Source organism: Salmo trutta, chromosome 24, assembly GCF_901001165.1.
Source record: "Salmo trutta chromosome 24, fSalTru1.1, whole genome shotgun sequence".
In the NCBI taxonomy this organism is placed as follows: domain Eukaryota; kingdom Metazoa; phylum Chordata; class Actinopteri; order Salmoniformes; family Salmonidae; genus Salmo; species Salmo trutta.
The window spans coordinates 30,169,310-30,187,451 of record NC_042980.1 but is presented as its reverse complement, the minus strand read 5'-3'; positions in this window follow the sequence as shown (position 1 = coordinate 30,187,451).

The following is an 18,142-nucleotide window of genomic DNA, read 5'->3' as shown; positions in this document are numbered from 1 at the left end:
TCCTCTTCCTTTTCCTCCATGCTGTCTCTTTCTCTGTTCCTGGTCACTACCCTGTGGGAATATCCATCCTCTTCCTTTTCCTCCATGCTGTCTCTTTCCCTGTTCCTGGTCACTACCCTGTGGGAATATCCATCCTCTTCCTTTTCCTCCATGCTGTCCCTTTCTCTGTTCCTGGTCACTACCCTGTGGGAATATCCATCCTCTTCCTTTTCCTCCATGCTGTCCCTTTCTCCGTTCCTGGTCACTACCCTGTGGGAATATCCATCCTCTTCCTTTTCCTCCATGCTGTCTCTTTCCCTGTTCCTGGTCACTACCCTGTGGGAATATCCATCCTCTTCCTTTTCCTCCATGCTGTCCCTTTCTCCGTTCCTGGTCACTACCCTGTGGGAATATCCATCCTCTTCCTTTTCCTCCATGCTGTCTCTTTCTCTGTTCCTGGTCACTACCCTGTGGGAATATCCATCCTCTTCCTTTTCCTCCATGCTGTCTCTTTCTCTGTTCCTGGTCACTACCCTGTGGGAATATCCATCCTCTTCCTTTTCCTCCATGCTGTCTCTTTCTCCGTTCCTGGTCACTACCCTGTGGGAATATCCATCCTCTTCCTTTTCCTCCATGCTGTCCTCCCTTTATACAACCCTCACTTCATATCCTTTCAGTTCCTCCCACCTTCCCTCCATTCAACCATACCCCCCCTCTCCCCTGAGCCTTCCTTCCCCTCCCTCCGTCCCTCCCTCCCTCCCTCCCTCCCTCCCTCCTTCCATACCATCCACCTCTCTTTCCTTCGTCACTATTCCTTCTGTTGACAGTGTCCTTGCCTCTCTGACAGTAATCTCTGTAATAGGCCTGAAATCAAGTGTACTCATAGGGTCACTAGGGCCTCTATCTATACCCAAGCCCCCCCACACACATACAGACACACATACACATACACACATTTGCATGTCCCATGTTTGTGCTAATGTGTGTGTGTGTGTGTGTGTTGCCGTGACTGAGTTGGAATGATGTGTATCCCTGTGTCTCCCTGAATATAGGGAGGAATCCATCACTGTCACAGGGCCTCAGCCTGGCCAGTCTTTGGCTGCTCCACACGGAACATAAGGTCATTTGGAAAGGCCATTTGGCCTTGATGGTACATTCCTGTCTTTGCCATGGACGACTGCATGGTCACACACACGCACACAGACTCAGACTGGGTGGTATTGGAGGGGTATTTCATGCTGTAATAGGTTTCTATAAATCACGCCAGCCCAGGTTTTTCCTCTACACTCCTTACTCTTGACCAATCACAAGTGGATAACTGGAAATTACAGTAAATACGAGACAGGATAGATAAAGGGAGAAAGGATTAAGTGTGACATATAGGGATAAAGGATACATATACATGGATTTAGATAAACCAATCCTAGTCTGTTTCTTCTCCTAAAATGTGTTATCAGACTTCCTCCAAGGTAAAAACAGAGAGAGTATGAGGGAGGATTAGAGTTATTCTCTGCTGATATTAACCTCATTATCCTACAACTTTCTACAAATCACATTACTGCCTTTGAGAGTGCAACAGAAACTTCTCATAGTGTAGTGTGTGTGTGTGTGTGTGTGTGTGTGTGTGTGTGTGTGTGTGTGTGTGTGTGTGTGTGTGTGTGTGTATATGTATGTGGAAACAAAAACATCATCATTGACCTAATCTGCTGGGGAAGATAAATGGACTAATGTAGTATTGCCTCATGTTTAATTGCTGGCAGGGTTTAATAGTGGAACTACAGTGATGCTTATTGTAATAATATCCATAATCACTTGTAATAATAGTAATGTTTCACCGTGCAGATACTGAATGAGAGTCGTTTTCCTGGATGGGGAATATAGTAGGAATCACACTTTGGAATAGTCTGATGGATGGGCTGAAGTCGAAAACAAAGGGGCAGGATGGTTTGTGTGTGATTTTGTGTGTCCATACCGTACATACACGTGTGTGTGGAGGAGGCAAGCGCCCCATTAGTTTAAATGGGCAGGATGCTGCTGTATGTTTTGTGCCTGTTTGTGTGCTCTCAGGTGTCTGTAAGGACATGTGTTTGTGTACATGTGTGTATGCTTATAAGTGTATGCTTTCCCATCTCAGTATTCAACAGCCTGCTCAACCTCCCTAACCCTAACCCAAGCTTCACATCCACATCCGGTTCAACCCTAACCCTAGCCTCAACCCTCCCAGCTAGCTCATAATGTTCTGAGAACCATATGTTTCTTAGAGCTTGATGAGAGTGTGGTTGTCCTATGGTTATTTTGCATACAGTATATTCGGAAAGTATTCAGACCCCTTCCCTTTTTCTACATTTTGTTATGTTAGTCTTATTCCTCATCAATCTACACACAATACCCCAAAGCGAATGACAAAGCGAAAACAGGTTTTTAGAAATGTTTGCACATTTATTACAAATAAAAACAGAAATGCCTTATTTACATAAGTATTCAGACCCTTTGCTATGAGACTCGAAATTGAGCTCAGGTGCATCCTGTTTCCATTGATCATCCTTGAGATGTTTATACAACTTGATTGGAGTCCACCTGTGGTAAATTCAATTGATTGGACATGATTTGGAAAGGCACACACCTGTCTATATTAGGTCAGGATACTATACTAGTCAGGATAAAGGAAGAGATTAACAGAGCAAAGTACAGAGAGATCCTTGATGAAAAACTGCTCCAGAGCGCTCAGGACCTCAGACTGGGGCGAAGGTTCACCTTCCAACAGGACAACGACCCTGAGCACACAGCCAAGACAACACAGGAGTGACTTCGGGACAAATCTCTGAATGTACTTGAGTGGCCCAGCCAGAGCCCAGACTTGAACCTGATCGAACATTTCTGGAGAGACCTGAAAATAGCTGTGCAGCAACGCTCCCCATCCAACCTCACAGAGCTTGAGAGGATCTGAAGAGAAGAATGGGAGAAACTCCTCAAATGCAGGTGTGCCAAGCTTGTAGCGTCATACCCAAGAAGACTCGAGGCTGTAATCGCTACCAAAGGTTATTCAACAGTACTGAGTAAAGGGTCTGAATACCTATGTAAATGTGATATTTCAGTTTTATTTTTTGAGTAAATTTGCCAAAATTTCTAAAACCTGTTTTTGCTTTGTCATTATAGATATTGTGTGAAGATTGATGAGGGAAATGTTATTTTTTAAATCCATTTTAGAATAAGGCTGTAATGAACAAAATGTGTAAAAAGTCAAGGGGTCTGAATACTATGAATGCACTGTATATACAACCTTCCCATAACGTTCTGAGAATGGTGCAGGATAGTTACTTGGCTTTGGAACATTCTCAGCACATTTAAGGATCTTAACAAAATAATGTTGTTTTCTTGGTATTTCATTACTTTAAGAGAACGTTTCCTAAAAGTTCAAACATGGTTATATTTAATTTAATTTTGGGTAATTTTATAGGAACAATCTCCAACTGGTTTGACATTAGGAATGTTCTCAAATAGTTCAGAGAATGTTAAGAAATAACGTTTTTCTGTGGGAGTTTCAATACTTCAACATCACGTTTCCTACAGGTTTCCTCATGGTTCTATTTAAAGTCATGTTCTCAGAACGTTCAGAGAATGTTAACAAACAACGTTCTTCTGTGTTAAGATTGTTCAGGTGTGTTGGCCGCGCCCACTAATTGGCCACACATGACCTTAATGAGTGCTTGTTCCCTTTGAAATGGGGCCTGCTAACTCCGTATTGGTGGCGCAGGGGACTAATACCATGGATTGAGAACACAAGATCATAGGTTTGAATCTCACTGATGCCATATCACAATCCCAAAAAACTTTTTCATGAATAATGCCAAAGCAAATTAATTTCCATGTGTCCTATCTATGCTTTGAGTTCAAAACAATTAGCCTAAGCTAGCGACGTTATTAAAAGACTTACTGAAACATGTTCTCAGAACGTTATTTAATTATCTTCAAATATGTTATAATTTCCATTCTCAGAACGTTAATAAATACTCCAAGGAAAACTTTCAGGGAAACATAATAAAACGTTCTCAGAACGTATGAACTAATGGGAAACAAAAAACGTACGTTCCCACAACTTCCAAGGAACCAAATGTGCAAGCTGGGCTAACTTTAACCCTAACCCTAGCCCTAGCTTTATATCCACATCCCGGTTCAACCCTTAATTATAAGTGGACAAAACTAATTGTAGAAAATTGCATTAGAATCAAAATACTATTTTGTAGCCTCAAACTCTGGCACTCAACCAACGGTTGACATTTGCATAGATATTTGTTCAATTCTAGATTTCACTTCCTCCAGCATTTTCATAAATGTCTTCATTTCCTGCACTAATTTGTTATTATTTACACACTGTATCACGTTTCTTTTGACTTAGTATGCCTAAACATTTGTACTGTGAATTTTCGGCTAGATTGCAGTAAGAACTGCAATCTAGACAATTATTCACATAAAAAAAATAGAAGCATATTAAGACAGTAGTTGGCCGATTTCCGGCGGTCTATTTGGCAAGCTTGACCTCCCGAAGTTGTTGACTTGTTGTGCTAGAAAGTTAGCTAGCAGTTCTCAGCTGTCATCAGTTTCTTGCTGGAGTTAAAAGACATTGTTTTCATGTTTTTTAAATTAATGTAACAAATCAAACATTAAAATACAATTAGGGAGTGAACGTTATTTATAATAATGGTTACATGGAGGAAATCAGACCTCTCTGAAATGAAAATTAATTCCCCCTCTCTTCAGCAAAATATATTTCACCTTTATTTAACTAGGCAAGTCAGTTAAGAACAAATTCTTATTTACAATGACTGCCTCCCGGGTAACAGCGGGTTTACTGCCTTGTTCAGTGGCAGAACGACAGATTTTTACCTTGTCAGCTCGGAAATTCGATCCAGCAACCTTTCGGTTACTGGCCCAATGCTCTAACCACTAGGCAACCTGCCTCTCCTAAACCCAAACCTAAACCCAACCTAAACCTTTCCTAACCGTGGGGGTGGAAAGATCTCCTTTATAGTAAATATTTCTCCAATGCCAAATCTGAGAGCTCATTAGATATCTGAACATGGCACTTTCAAAAGTTAGGCCTACCTTTCCACCTCAGACAGAGTAGGCCGACCGATGCAGAAAAATGTAAGCTTTAACTGCTGGCTACTCTTCTTCCGTGTCTTAACCCAATGAGAGAAGGTCACAAAAGTGTTTCCCTTAAACCTGTCTGAGGCCTCTATTGTACAGAAAATGAATAACTTAATTAATTAATAAGCAAAGTCCATTTTTTGTCTCCTCGGCTATAGAAGGTTGTGGCTCAGCCTCTGAATGAAAGAAACGGAACAATGATATCCCCATATGCATTGGAGTCACATCTTTCCCAGGTATTTTAAGGCTTGTTTCTAGAATAAAGTATTGTGGACCAAAGCACTGTTATATATCACTTTATATAATCGGATCCATATTATTTACTTAAAAATCTTAAGATCATAAGGGGTAGTCCTGTGCTTTTTGCCGTTTTCTTTTATAAAAAGTAGGCCTACGGCATACCCTCTCATATCCCCTCAATTCTTGGTTTTAACTTAACAGCCCTTCACTGACAGAGGTAGGCTATTTAAAGAGTGCATGATGGGTGCAGGAATTGACCAATACATCTATGGATATAGATAGGTAGGCCTACCACTTATTTCTTAAATAGGAAGAAATAGCCTCTAACACAATGCCTCTTGTTGTTAAGTGTAATTATATTAAAGATGGTTGAAATGAAGTCTGCCTACTCGAATTTGACCTCCATTTCCGGTTGATTTTGCCCTTGGCTGCTGCTTCAGATTTCAGCACCTCAATGTAAGTTACTAGAATCTGGCTTATTGTGAGGTTAATAAGTCTGATAAATACATCAGGGGCAAGAAACATGCTGTTTTTAATTAAATCAATTATAGTAGTAGAAACATACTGTATTTAAATAAATTATAGTAGTAGAAACATACTGTATTTAATTAAATACATTGTAGTAGTAGAAACATGCTGTTTTTAATTAAATAAATTATAGTAGTAGAAACATACAGTATTTAATCAACTATAGTAGTAGAAACATACTGTTTTTAATCAACTATAGTAGTAGAAACATACTGTATTTAATCAAATAAACTATAGTAGTAGAAACATACTGCTTTTAATCAAATCAACTATAGTAGTAGAAACATACTGTATTTCAACAAATCAACTATAGTAGTAGAAACATACTGTATTTCAACAAATCAATTATAGTAGTAGAAACATACTGCTTTTAATCAAATCAACTATAGTAGTAGAAACATACTGTATTTCAACAAATCAACTATAGTAGTAGAAACATACTGTATTTCAACAAATCAATTATAGTAGTAGAAACATACTGCTTTTAATCAAATCAACTATAGTAGTAGAAACATACTGCTTTTAATCAAATCAACTATAGTAGTAGAAACATACTGTATTTCAACAAATCAACTATAGTAGTAGAAACATACTGTATTTCAACAAATCAATTATAGTAGTAGAAACATACTGCTTTTAATCAAATCAACTATAGTAGTAGAAACATACTGTATTTCAACAAATCAACTATAGTAGTAGAAACATACTGTATTTCAACAAATCAATTATAGTAGTAGAAACATACTGCTTTTAATCAAATCAACTATAGTAGTAGAAACATACTGCTTTTAATCAAATCAACTATAGTAGTAGAAACATACTGTATTTCAACAAATCAACTATAGTAGTAGAAACATACTGTATTTCAACAAATCAATTATAGTAGTAGAAACATACTGCTTTTAATCAAATCAACTATAGTAGTAGAAACATACTGTATTTCAACAAATCAATTATAGTAGTAGAAACATACTGCTTTTAATCAAATCAACTATAGTAGTAGAAACATACTGCTTTTAATCAAATCAATTATAGTAGTAGAAAGCTATCGAAGTTGACTCATGATCCTCATCTTCGCGGTTTCCTTCTCAAACTGAACAGAGCATAGGCTGCCGGCTAGTCCACGCACAAGATCTTTTGGGCTAGGCCTAATCATTAACAAAAACTTGAAAGAAGCCTTTGACTCTCCTTCTGAACTGCCAGTGTTGGCCTACACAGCACACCCATTGGTTAAGCAGCATACAAAAAAAGTTTTTGATCATTAAGAGCAGAGCAGGCCGGGGCTCAGGGTTGGAATATCCATTACAGTGTGTAATGCACCCTAGTTGTACTTAGACAATCCCAGCAGCTATCTTAGAAATATAACTTTGCTCCGTGCTTCTCCGAGCATGCATTTTGTAGCCTATAGGCTATGGATAATTTGATTGACCACACTAAATAGCCTATAGGCGTATTTGATATTGCGCGCCCAGTACAGAGAGAACTAAAGTCTGAAATGTATGCACTCACTACTGCTCTGGATAAGAGTCTGCTAAATGACTAAAATGTAAATGTAAAATGAGAATGAGCCCAGGATCAGTCACACATTGATATATACCCTAATAAGCAACTATACTGAACAACAATATAAACGCAACATGCAACAATTTCAACGATTTTACTGATTTACAGTTCATATAAGGAAGTCAGTCAATTTAAATAAATAAATTAGGCCCACATCTATGGATTTCACATGACTGGGCAGGGGCACAGCCATGGGTGGGCTTGAGAGGAGATAGGCCCACCCACTGAGGAGCCAGGCCCAGCCAATCAGAATGAGTTTTTCCCCACAAAAGGGCTTTATTACAGACAGAAATACTCCTCAGTTTCATCAACTATCCGGGTTGCTGATCTCAGACAATACTGCAGGTAAAGAAGCCAGATGTGGAGGTCCTGGGCTGGCGTGGTTACACGTGGACTGCGGTTGTGAGGCCGATTGGACGTAATGCCAAATTCTCTATAATGACGTTGGAGGTGGCTTATGGTAGAGAAATTAACATTCAATTATCCGGCAACAGCTCTGTTGGACATTCTTGCAGTCAGCATGCTAATTGCACGCTCCCTCAAAACTTGAGACATAGAGTGGCCTTTAATTGACGCGTATGGAAAATGTCTGGGATCTTTTATTTCAGCTCATGAAACATGGGACCAACACTTCACATGTTGAGTTTATATTTTTGTTCAGTATAATTGTAAAATGTCATCAATTACAAATGACATGACCCTCCCCTGCACTAGATACATAAAATACTAAACCCTCCCCCTTAAAAGCATGACTCTCCCCCTTTTTCCTCCAGGTAGCCATTATGTAAATTTCAATCCATCCCTTATAGAAGGTAAAGTAAACATCCAAAACGGTCTGTGAATGAATACTGATATATCGTTTTTTACAGTATACGCCCTAGCCTCAACCCTAACTTTAGCCCTGACCCTAGCCTCAACCCTAACTTTAGCCCTGACTCTAGCTCCAACCCTAGTCATAATCCTAACCCTAACCTTAACCCTAGCCCAGGTTGTTAATCATATGGCAGGTATTACAGTAAAGCCAGACAAAATTAATCCAGCATGTACTCAAACATGTTTAGACATGCTGTCAAATAATCTAATAACAATCTGATACAGCAATACATGATGTTTATTCATTTCTTCTTCAAGACTTAGTGTCTCACAAAGAGTCTCTCACAAAGAAAAAACAGAAAGTCAACAGAAGCAATCAGAGGGAGATCAGTAAGTGAAGGAGAGATGACAGGTTTTCTCTTCTCCTGGAAGGAGGGATTGTGTCGCCTCAGCAGGCTTTTCATATCTCATAGATCTGATAACTCTGGGACATGACATGAGCCCTGAATATTATTTTCATCGATTCATGTGACCGACATGAAAAGACTTTAACATCCATGTCCATCTGTAATTCAAATGTATTCCACCGGCTGATCTGATAAGAGGCCTTTGTGTGTGTGTGTGTGTGTGTGTGTGTGTGTGTGTGTGTGTGTGTGTGTGTGTGTATGAGTGTGTGTGTGTGTGTGTGTGTGTGTGTGTGTGTGTGTGTGTGTGTGTGTGTGTGTGTGTGTGTGTGTGTGTGTGTGTGTGTGTGTGTGTGTGTGTTTGGTTTTACTATGCTTGTGGGGACCAGAAGTCCTCACAAGGATAGGAAAAGGGTATCAGACAAGTAGGGACATTTTGTAAGTCCCCACATGGAAAAAGGCTATTTAAGGCTTAGAGGTTAGGTTCAGGGTTAGGGTTACAATTAGTGTTAGGTGTTAAGGTTCGGAGTTAGGGATAGGTTTAGGGGTTTGGGATTAGGGTTAGGTTAGGGTTAGGGTAAGGGTTAGGGGTTAGGGAAAATAGGATTTTGAATGGGAATCAATTGTTTGGTCTCCACAAGGATTGTAGGGAATCCCCCAAAGTGACTCTTCTTGGCATGCAAAAGATTTTGTTGTCTTCTCAGGAATTCAGCCTTCGCCTTCTCTCCAACCTCCAAATATTTTTTGTTGTTGTCACATGCGCCGAATACAACAGGTGTAGACCTTACCATGAAATACTTACTTACAAGCCCTTAACCAACAATGCAGTTTTAAGAAAATAGAGTTAAAAAAATATTTCCTAAAAACTAAAGTAAAAAAATAAATAAAAGTAACACAATACAATAACAATAACGAGGCTATATACAGGGGTACCAGTCAATGTGCGGGGGTACAGGTTAGTCGAGGTAATTTGTACATGTAGGTAAGAGTAAAGTGACTATGTATAGATAATAAACAGCGAGTAGCAGCAGTGTAAAAACAAAAGGGGGGAGGGGTCAATACAAATAGTCTGGGTAGCCATTTTTTTGTATTGTTCAGCAGCCTTATGGCTTGGGGGGTAGAAGCTGTTAAGGAGCCTTTTGGACCTAGACATGGTGCTCCGGTACCGCTTGCCGTGCGGTAGCAGAGAGAACAGTTTATGACTTGGGTGACTGGAGTCTTTGACATTTTTTTCCCCTCTGATACCACCTAGTATATAGGCCTGGATGTCAGGATGTTTGGCCCCAGTGATGTACAGGGCCGTACGTACCACCTTCTGCTGCGCCTTACGGTCGGATGCCGAGCAGTTGCCATACCAGGCAGTGATGCAACCGGTCAGGATTCTCTCGATGGTGCAGCTGTATAACTTGTTGAGGATCTGGGGACACGTGCAAAATCTTTCCAATCTCCTGATGAGGAAAGGGCTTTGTCATGCACTCTTCATGACTGCCTTGGTGTTTTTGGACCATTGTAGTTTGTTGGTGATGTGGATACCAAAGAACTCAAAACTCTCGACCCGCTCCACTACAGCCCCGTTGATGTGAATGGGGGCTTGTTTGGCCCTCCTTTTCCTGTAGTCCATGATCAGCTCCTTTGTCTTGCTCACTTTGAGGGAGATATTGTTGTCCTGGCACCACACTGCCAGGTCTGTGACCTCCTCCCTATAGGCTGTCTCATCATTGTCGGTGATCAGGCTTATCACCAATGTGTCATCAACAAACTTAATGATGGTGTTGGAGTCGTGCTTGGCCACGTAGTCGTGGGTGAACTGGGAGTATAGGAGGGGACTAAGCACGCACCCCTGAGGGGAGCCAGTGTTGAGGAACAGCGTGGCAGATGTGTTGTTGCCTACCCTTACCACCTGGGGGCGGCCCATCAACAAGTCCAGGATCCAGTTGCGGAGGGAGGTGTTTAGTCCCAGGGTCCTGAGCTTAGTGATGAGCTTTGTGGGCACTATAGTCTTGAACGCTGAGCTGTAGTCAATGAACAGCATTCTCAAATAGGTGTTCCTTTTGTCCAGGTGGGAAAGAGAAGTGTGGCTCTGTTGTCTTTACAGGTCTGTTGGTCTGATATCTGATTGGAGGTTAACTCTACAGTAATACTATTGGTCAACAACTCATATTTTGAATCCTAACAACTCAGATGTTATACAGAGTCTTATATTCATTCTATCTTTCTCTTATGTGCCTGACTTGCGCTGGTGAGATACCTACACTATTTCTTTCTCTCTCCCTCTCCTATGAGCTATGGGCCATGGCACAAGCCATGGTTTCTTTCTCTCTGTCTTTCTCTCTCTGATCATGCTTAGAATAATGCTTTGTTAATATCAGTTGTACCTTGTAACTTAAGCTTTAAGCCTTGTATGTGAATCCATTCATTTTACAAAGTAATTAAGTACAGTTGTATTTAGATTTCCTTTCTCATGACCATTCCTTGATCTTAGTCAGCTAAACGCATAATACTTTATTGCACATGGTTTACATAGTCTCTTGCATATTTCTATTTATCTTTATGGAGTCAGATAGTCTTATGACGATTTGCATGTAAGGTATATGCTGTATAATATGCATACAATAAATATTACCCCACTACATGCTTGTGTTTGTCTTAGCGCTACAGTTACAGGGGAGATCCCATCTTATGATATCGTCTCTCTGTCAGCTTTTCTCTAACTGGTCCTAACAGGCACACTCTTATCTAAATAGGATTAAACAGTCATTTTCTATGATCTTCTATCAGACTGGATTGACCAAACCAAGTCCTATGAATGGTCATAGGAACTGTCAGCAGAAACGCAAACTTCAGGACAATGCATTTTATTGTTGAAGAGAGCATTAGTATAATGACAGATGACGTGTACTGTTTCAGTTTTCTTATCTCTGCAGCTGTACATTATGGGGATGTTGTATATCAATTGTCTTCAAGTGGTGATAAAATGTACTCAAAAGTAAACTGTACTGGACCAATGTGAACTAACTGGTAATTTGTGTGTCTCTGTGTTACTATATCTTAATAACATACAGAGCCTGTAAAGAAATCATACAAATATCCTAACAGATAATGAAGTATACTCAGCAAGACTCAGCAATGCAACACATCAATACAAGGCTTCTCCATCTTGCCCCATCAGAGTATGGGAATCATAGATCCCTCTCTCCATCCCTTCATCCATCTTGTAGGCTCGGGCCTGAACTATGTGCTCTCTGTGCTCTCTCTCCAACAGTAACCAGAGAATGGACTACAGAAATGTGTGTTAAAATAACACTATTGCATCCATGGCTGGTATCTAAAACATGTCCTCTGAAGATCTTCTATATGGATGTAAGATCTCTGTGGTTACTTGTAGTTGTTCAGAGTGAACTCTGACAACACTGTATGCAGTTGTCCTCTCAGGAATGCTGTCTAACTGTATCTCTATTGCTCCAAGCCCACCCCCTCTTCAAGTCATCACACATACAGTAGATGTGATCCCCTTCCTAGAGGATGTTGGCTGGTTTGATCCGATTGTATATTTTAGTTTCATTATCTTTTGTTTGGTCAACAATTGATTTAGAATATAATTAAGTCAGATCTGGTATAAAGGGAAAAAAGGTATGTTGTTCTCTCTCTTGCTCCTGTTATCCACTTTGTATAAAGGTTTCTGAACATGTTTATCTTGCTGGCTGCTCGGCCTTGGGTCTGAGTAGGCCTGTTGCATTCATGCTTTGTATCAGTATAAAGTAAGACCCAGATGCAGACCGTGTCGAAGTAACAATGTTTCTTACAGCAACAGGGGCAAAGGTACAGGACGGCAGGCAGGCTCAGGGTCAGGTCAGGCAGAGGTCGTTAATACAAAGACAGGGCAAAGGTACAGGACGGCAGGCAGGCTCAGGGTCAGGTCAGGCAGAGGTCGTTAATACAGAGACAGGGCAAAGGCACAGGACGGCAGGCAGGCTCAGGGTCAGGTCAGGCAGAGGTCATTAATACAGAGACGGGGCAAAGGTACACGACAGCAGGCAGGGTCAGGGTCAGGGTCAGCGGCAGCCAGAGTGGTCAGGCGGGTGGGCTCAGGGTCAGGACAGGCAAGGGTCAAAACCAGGAGGACAAGAAAAGAAAGACGGGAAAAGCAGGCGCTGATACAAAACGCTGGTTGGCTTGACAAACAAGACGAACTGGTAACAGACAAACAGAGAACACAGGTATAAATACACAGGGGAAAATGGGGAAGATGGGCGACACCTGGAGGGGGGTGGAGACAATCACAAAGACAGGTGAAACAGATCAGGGTGTGACACGTTGCTTTGTAACTGTAGGAGTTTCATGCCTAGATTGTGAATGCCTTGTAATGCTTGTTAATAGGGATAATAGGAACCACTTTTTTTCATATTTAACCTAAAATTACATACCCAAATCTAACTGCCTGTAACTCAGGCCCTGAAGCAAGGATATGCATATTCTTAGTACCATTTGAAAGGAAACACTTTGAAGTTTGTGGAAATGTGAATTGAATGTAGGAGGATATAACACAATAGATCTGGTAGAAATGCAACAGAAAGGTCCCACTTCTACCCATCGCTCTGTAATTCCGATGGCGTCCACAAGATGGCAGCAGTGTATGTGCAAAGTTTCAGACGGATAACTTGAAGTATGAGCAAACTACATGACATTTAGTGTGAAGTCACCCAGGTACATTTGGGCAAATCGTGAAGGATACATTTACATTCATATTACATTTTTCTGCAAGAATATCGTTAAATCTGTATACTTGGACTTTGATTTAGCTTTTCCAGTATTAGTAGCCATATTATAAGTTCAACATTTGCAAAACAACCAGTTTTCATAACTTCATAACTCTGAATATTCTTATAATTTTTGTCCAAAATGAAAAGGCATGCTGTCGCACAAGGTTAGCGGCTACATTTTGCTACAGATACAGGGTTTCCCGTAAAGCCCAGCTCATTGGCTATCTAGCTAGCTTTGTTTGACCCCGATTGTTGACAAACAACACTTCATGTTATCTCTTGGACCCTTTGGATGATAAATCAGAGCAAGATTTCAGAATGTAAGTACACATACTTTCAGACGTGAATTTATCAAACCTATCACGGTGAAAAAGTGTTTTGTTGTTAGGAGCTCTCCTCAAACAATAGCATGGCATTGTTTCACAGTAATAGCTACTGTAAATTGGACAGTGCAGTTAAATTAACAAGAATTTAAGCTTTCAGCCGATATAAGACACTTATATGTACCGACATTTGTTGTTTCTCTAAAATCTGCGATCGTGACACAAGGCGCTGCATGATTTACAACTGTCCCGTTGACAGGACGCCTATCCTTAAGAAATTATTAATACTTTGTAACATAAGCTTCATGCCTTGAACTAAATAATGCTTGCATTTTGCATTCGCTTCTCACGATCATTTCTTGATCTTAGTCAGCTAAACATAATACTTGATTGCACATGTTTTTACTATAATATTAAATGGAGTCAGATAGTCAGGTTTATCAAATGTAGATAATAAATATTATTTATCACTACACTTTCTCCTGCAGGACCTCTGTCGCTGTAGTTAAACTGAGTCATTGGTCTCACTGTTAGGACTGATGACTATGTTGTTGAAGGATTTCAGATCTCAATCTCTTTCACCGATAACATCATAGCTACAGCATCCTCCGCTTTGAGCTCCAGAGGGTTACCCCTTCACTAAATCACCGCTGCCCAGGGAGGAGGAGGTTTCCCTGGGAGAGTGACCCAGCCAACCCCCCTGCCCTCTCTGGAGCTCCACGATAGCTCAACTCAATAAATCAGCCATAAGGACAGTTTCCCAAGAATGCCCCGACCGAGAGGGTCAGAGGGAAGGGGGTGATGGGGGACAAGGAGGGGGGAGAGATAACCTCAGAGAAGGGAGGTTGTGACCTTTAGGGAAGGTCTCAAGAGAGGGATGTGATGGATAGAGGTGCAGGCTTGTATAGAGACATCTAGCTGCGCTGTGGCATGCTGGGAAAGAAACAGACTTCTTCAACATCCTCCACTTGAACATGAACTTCACACACAAAAACAAAAAGCCTTATAACATTTCCATTCCTTTCTGCATGATTCTATTGCATCCCTCAAAAGAGGCACTGCATATCCATATATGGGGGCGGAATTGCAATCTACTGTAGAGATAGCCTGCAAAGTTCTGTCATACTATCCAGGTCTATGCCCAAACAGTTTGAGCTTCTACTTTTAAAGATCCATCTCTCCAGAAATAAGTCCCCCACTGTTGCCGCCTGTTATAGACCCCCCTCAGCTCCTAGCTGTGCCCTGGACACCATATGTGAACTGATTGACCCCCATCTATCATCAGAGTTCGTACTGCTAGGTGACCTAAATTGGGATATGCTTAACACCTCGGCCGTCCTAAAATCTAAACTAGATGCCCTCAATCTCACACAAATTATCAAGCAACCTACCAGGTACAACCCCAAATCCATAAACATGGGCACCGTCATAGATATCATCCTGACCAACTTGCCCTCTAAATACATCTCTGCTATTTTCAACCACGATCTCAGCGATCACTGCCTCATTGCCTGCGTCTGTTATGGGTCCGCGGTCAAACGACCACCCCTCATCACTGTCAAATGCTCCCTAAAACACTTCTGCGAGCAGGCCTTTCTAATCGACCTGGCCCGGGTATCCTCGAAGGATATTGACCTCATCCCGTCAGTAGAGAATTCCTGGTTGTTCTTTAAAAGTGCTTTCCTCCCCATCTTAAATAAGCATGACCCTTTAAAGAAATGTACAACTAAGAACAGATACAGCCCTTGGTTCACTCCAGACTTGACTGCCACTGACCAGCACAAAAACACCCTGTGGCATACTGCACTAGCTTCGAATAGTCCCCACGATATGCAACTTTTCGGGGAAGTCAGGAACCAATACACACAGTTAGTTAGGAAAGCAAAGGCTAGCTTTTTCAAACAGAAATTTGCATCCTGCAGCACTAATTCCAAAAGGTTTAGGGACACAGTAAAGTCCATGGAGAATAAGAGTACCTCCTCCCAGCTGCCCACTGCACTGAGCCTAGGAAACACTGTCACCACTGATAAATCCACAATAATTGAGAATTTCAATAAGCATTTCTCTATGGCTGGCCACGCTTTCCACCTGGCTACCCCAACCCCGGCCAACAGCTCTGCACCCCTCACAGCAACTGGCCCAAGCCTCCCCCAGTTCTCCTTCACCCAAATCCAGACAGCTGATGTTCTGAAAGAGCTGCAAAATCTGGATCCCTACAAATCAGTTGGGCTAGACAATCTGGACCCTCTCTTCCTAAAATTATCCACCGCAAGTGTTGCAACCCCTATTACTAGTCTGTTCAACCTCTTTTTCGTATCGTCTGAGATTCCTAAAGATTGTAAAGCAGCCGCGTTCATCCCCCTCTTCAAAGGGGGAGACACTCTAGACCCAAACTGTTACAGACCTATATTCATCCTGCCCTGCCTTTCTAAAGTCTTCGAAAGCCAAGTGAACAAACAGATCACCGACCATTTCGAATCCCACCATACCTTCTCCGCTATGCAATCTGGTTTCCGAGCTGTTCACGGGTGCACCTCAGCCACACTCAAGGTCGTAAACAATATCATAACCGCCATCAATAAAAGACAGTACTGTGCAGCCGTCTTCATCGACCTGGCCAAGGCTTTTGACTATGTCAATCACCGTATTCTTATCGGCAGAATCAACAGCCTTGGTTTCTCTAATGACTGCCTCGCCTGGTTCACTAACTACTTCTCAGATAGAGTTCAGTGCGTCAAATCGGAGGGCCTGTTGTCCTCTGGCAGTCTCTATGGGGGTGCCACAGTGTTCAGTTCTCGGGCCGACTCTTTTTCTGTATATATCAATGATGTCGCTCTTGCTGTGGGTGATTCTTTGATCCACCTCTACGCAGACGACACCATTCTGTATACATCTGGCCCTTCTTTGGACACTGTGTTAACAAACCTCCAAGCGAGCTTCAACCCCATACAACACTCCATCCGTGGCCTCCAACTGCTCTTAAATGCTAGTAAAACGAAATGCATGCTCTTCAACCGATCGCTGCCTGCACACGCCCGCCCGACGAGCATCACTACTCTGGACGGTTCCGACTTAGAATATGTGGACAACTATAAATACCTAGGTGTCTGGCTAGACTGTAAACTCTCCTTCCCGACTCACATTAAGCATCTCCAATCCAAAGTTAAATCTAGAATCGGCTTCCTATTTTGCAACAAAGCCTCCTTCATTCATGCTGCCAAACACACCCTCGTTAAACTGACTATCCTACAGATCCTTGACTTTGGCAATGTCATTTACAAAATTGCCTCCAACACTCTTCTCAGCAAATTGGATGCAGTCTATCACAGTGCCATCCGTTTTGTCACCAAAGCCCCATATACCACCCACCACTGTGACCTGTATGCTCTCGTTGGCTGGTCCTCGCTACATATTCGTCGCCAAACCCACTGGCTCCAGGTCATCTATAAGTATTCTCTAGGCAAATCTCTGCCTTATCTCAGCTCACTGGTCACCATAGCAACACCCACCCGTAGCACGCGTTCCAGCAGGTATATTTCACTGGTCATCCCCAAAGCCAACACCTCCTTTGGCTGCCTTTCCTTCCAGTTCTCTGCTGTCAATGACTGGAACAAATTTTGGAAGTGACTGGAACAAAAGTTGGAGACTTATATCTCCCTCACTAACTTTAAGCGTCAGTCGTCAGAGCAGCTTACCGATCGCTGCAGCTGTACACAGCCCATCTGTAAATAGCCCATCCAACCAACCAACTACCTACCTCATCCCCATATTTGTTTTTGTTTTTCTGCTCTTTTGCACACCAGTGTTTCTACTTGCACATCCTCATCTGCACATCCTCATCTATCACTTCAGTGTAAATTGCTAAATTGTAATTACTTCGCCACTATTGGCCTATTTATTGCCTTAGCTCCTTACTTAATTTGCACACACTGTATACATATTTTTCTATTGTGTTATTGACTGTACGATTGTTTATCCCATGTGTAACTCTGTGTTGTTTTTGTCGCACTGCTTTGCTTTATCTTGGCCAGGTCGCAGTTGTAAATGAGAACTTGTTCTCAACTGGCCTACCTGGTTAAATAAAGGTGAAATAAAATAAAAAATGACAGAAAAAAAATATATTCACAATCAGACATACACACTCTCACAGTGCAACATGAGAACCACTGTACTGAGATGTCGTAGGTGTTACAGCCACAGAAAAATATTAATTAGTCAGTAGTTTATAGTGTGAAAGGAATCTCTAGCTGAAAATGGAGACAGGTGGAGACCTATCATCAGATGAGATAGTGAATTCACAGGGTGGCAAGCAGAAACACATGCTCTCTTTCTCTCTCTAACTCTCTCGTCTGGGAGGGAAGTGAAAATAGCTTTTCTTCTCATC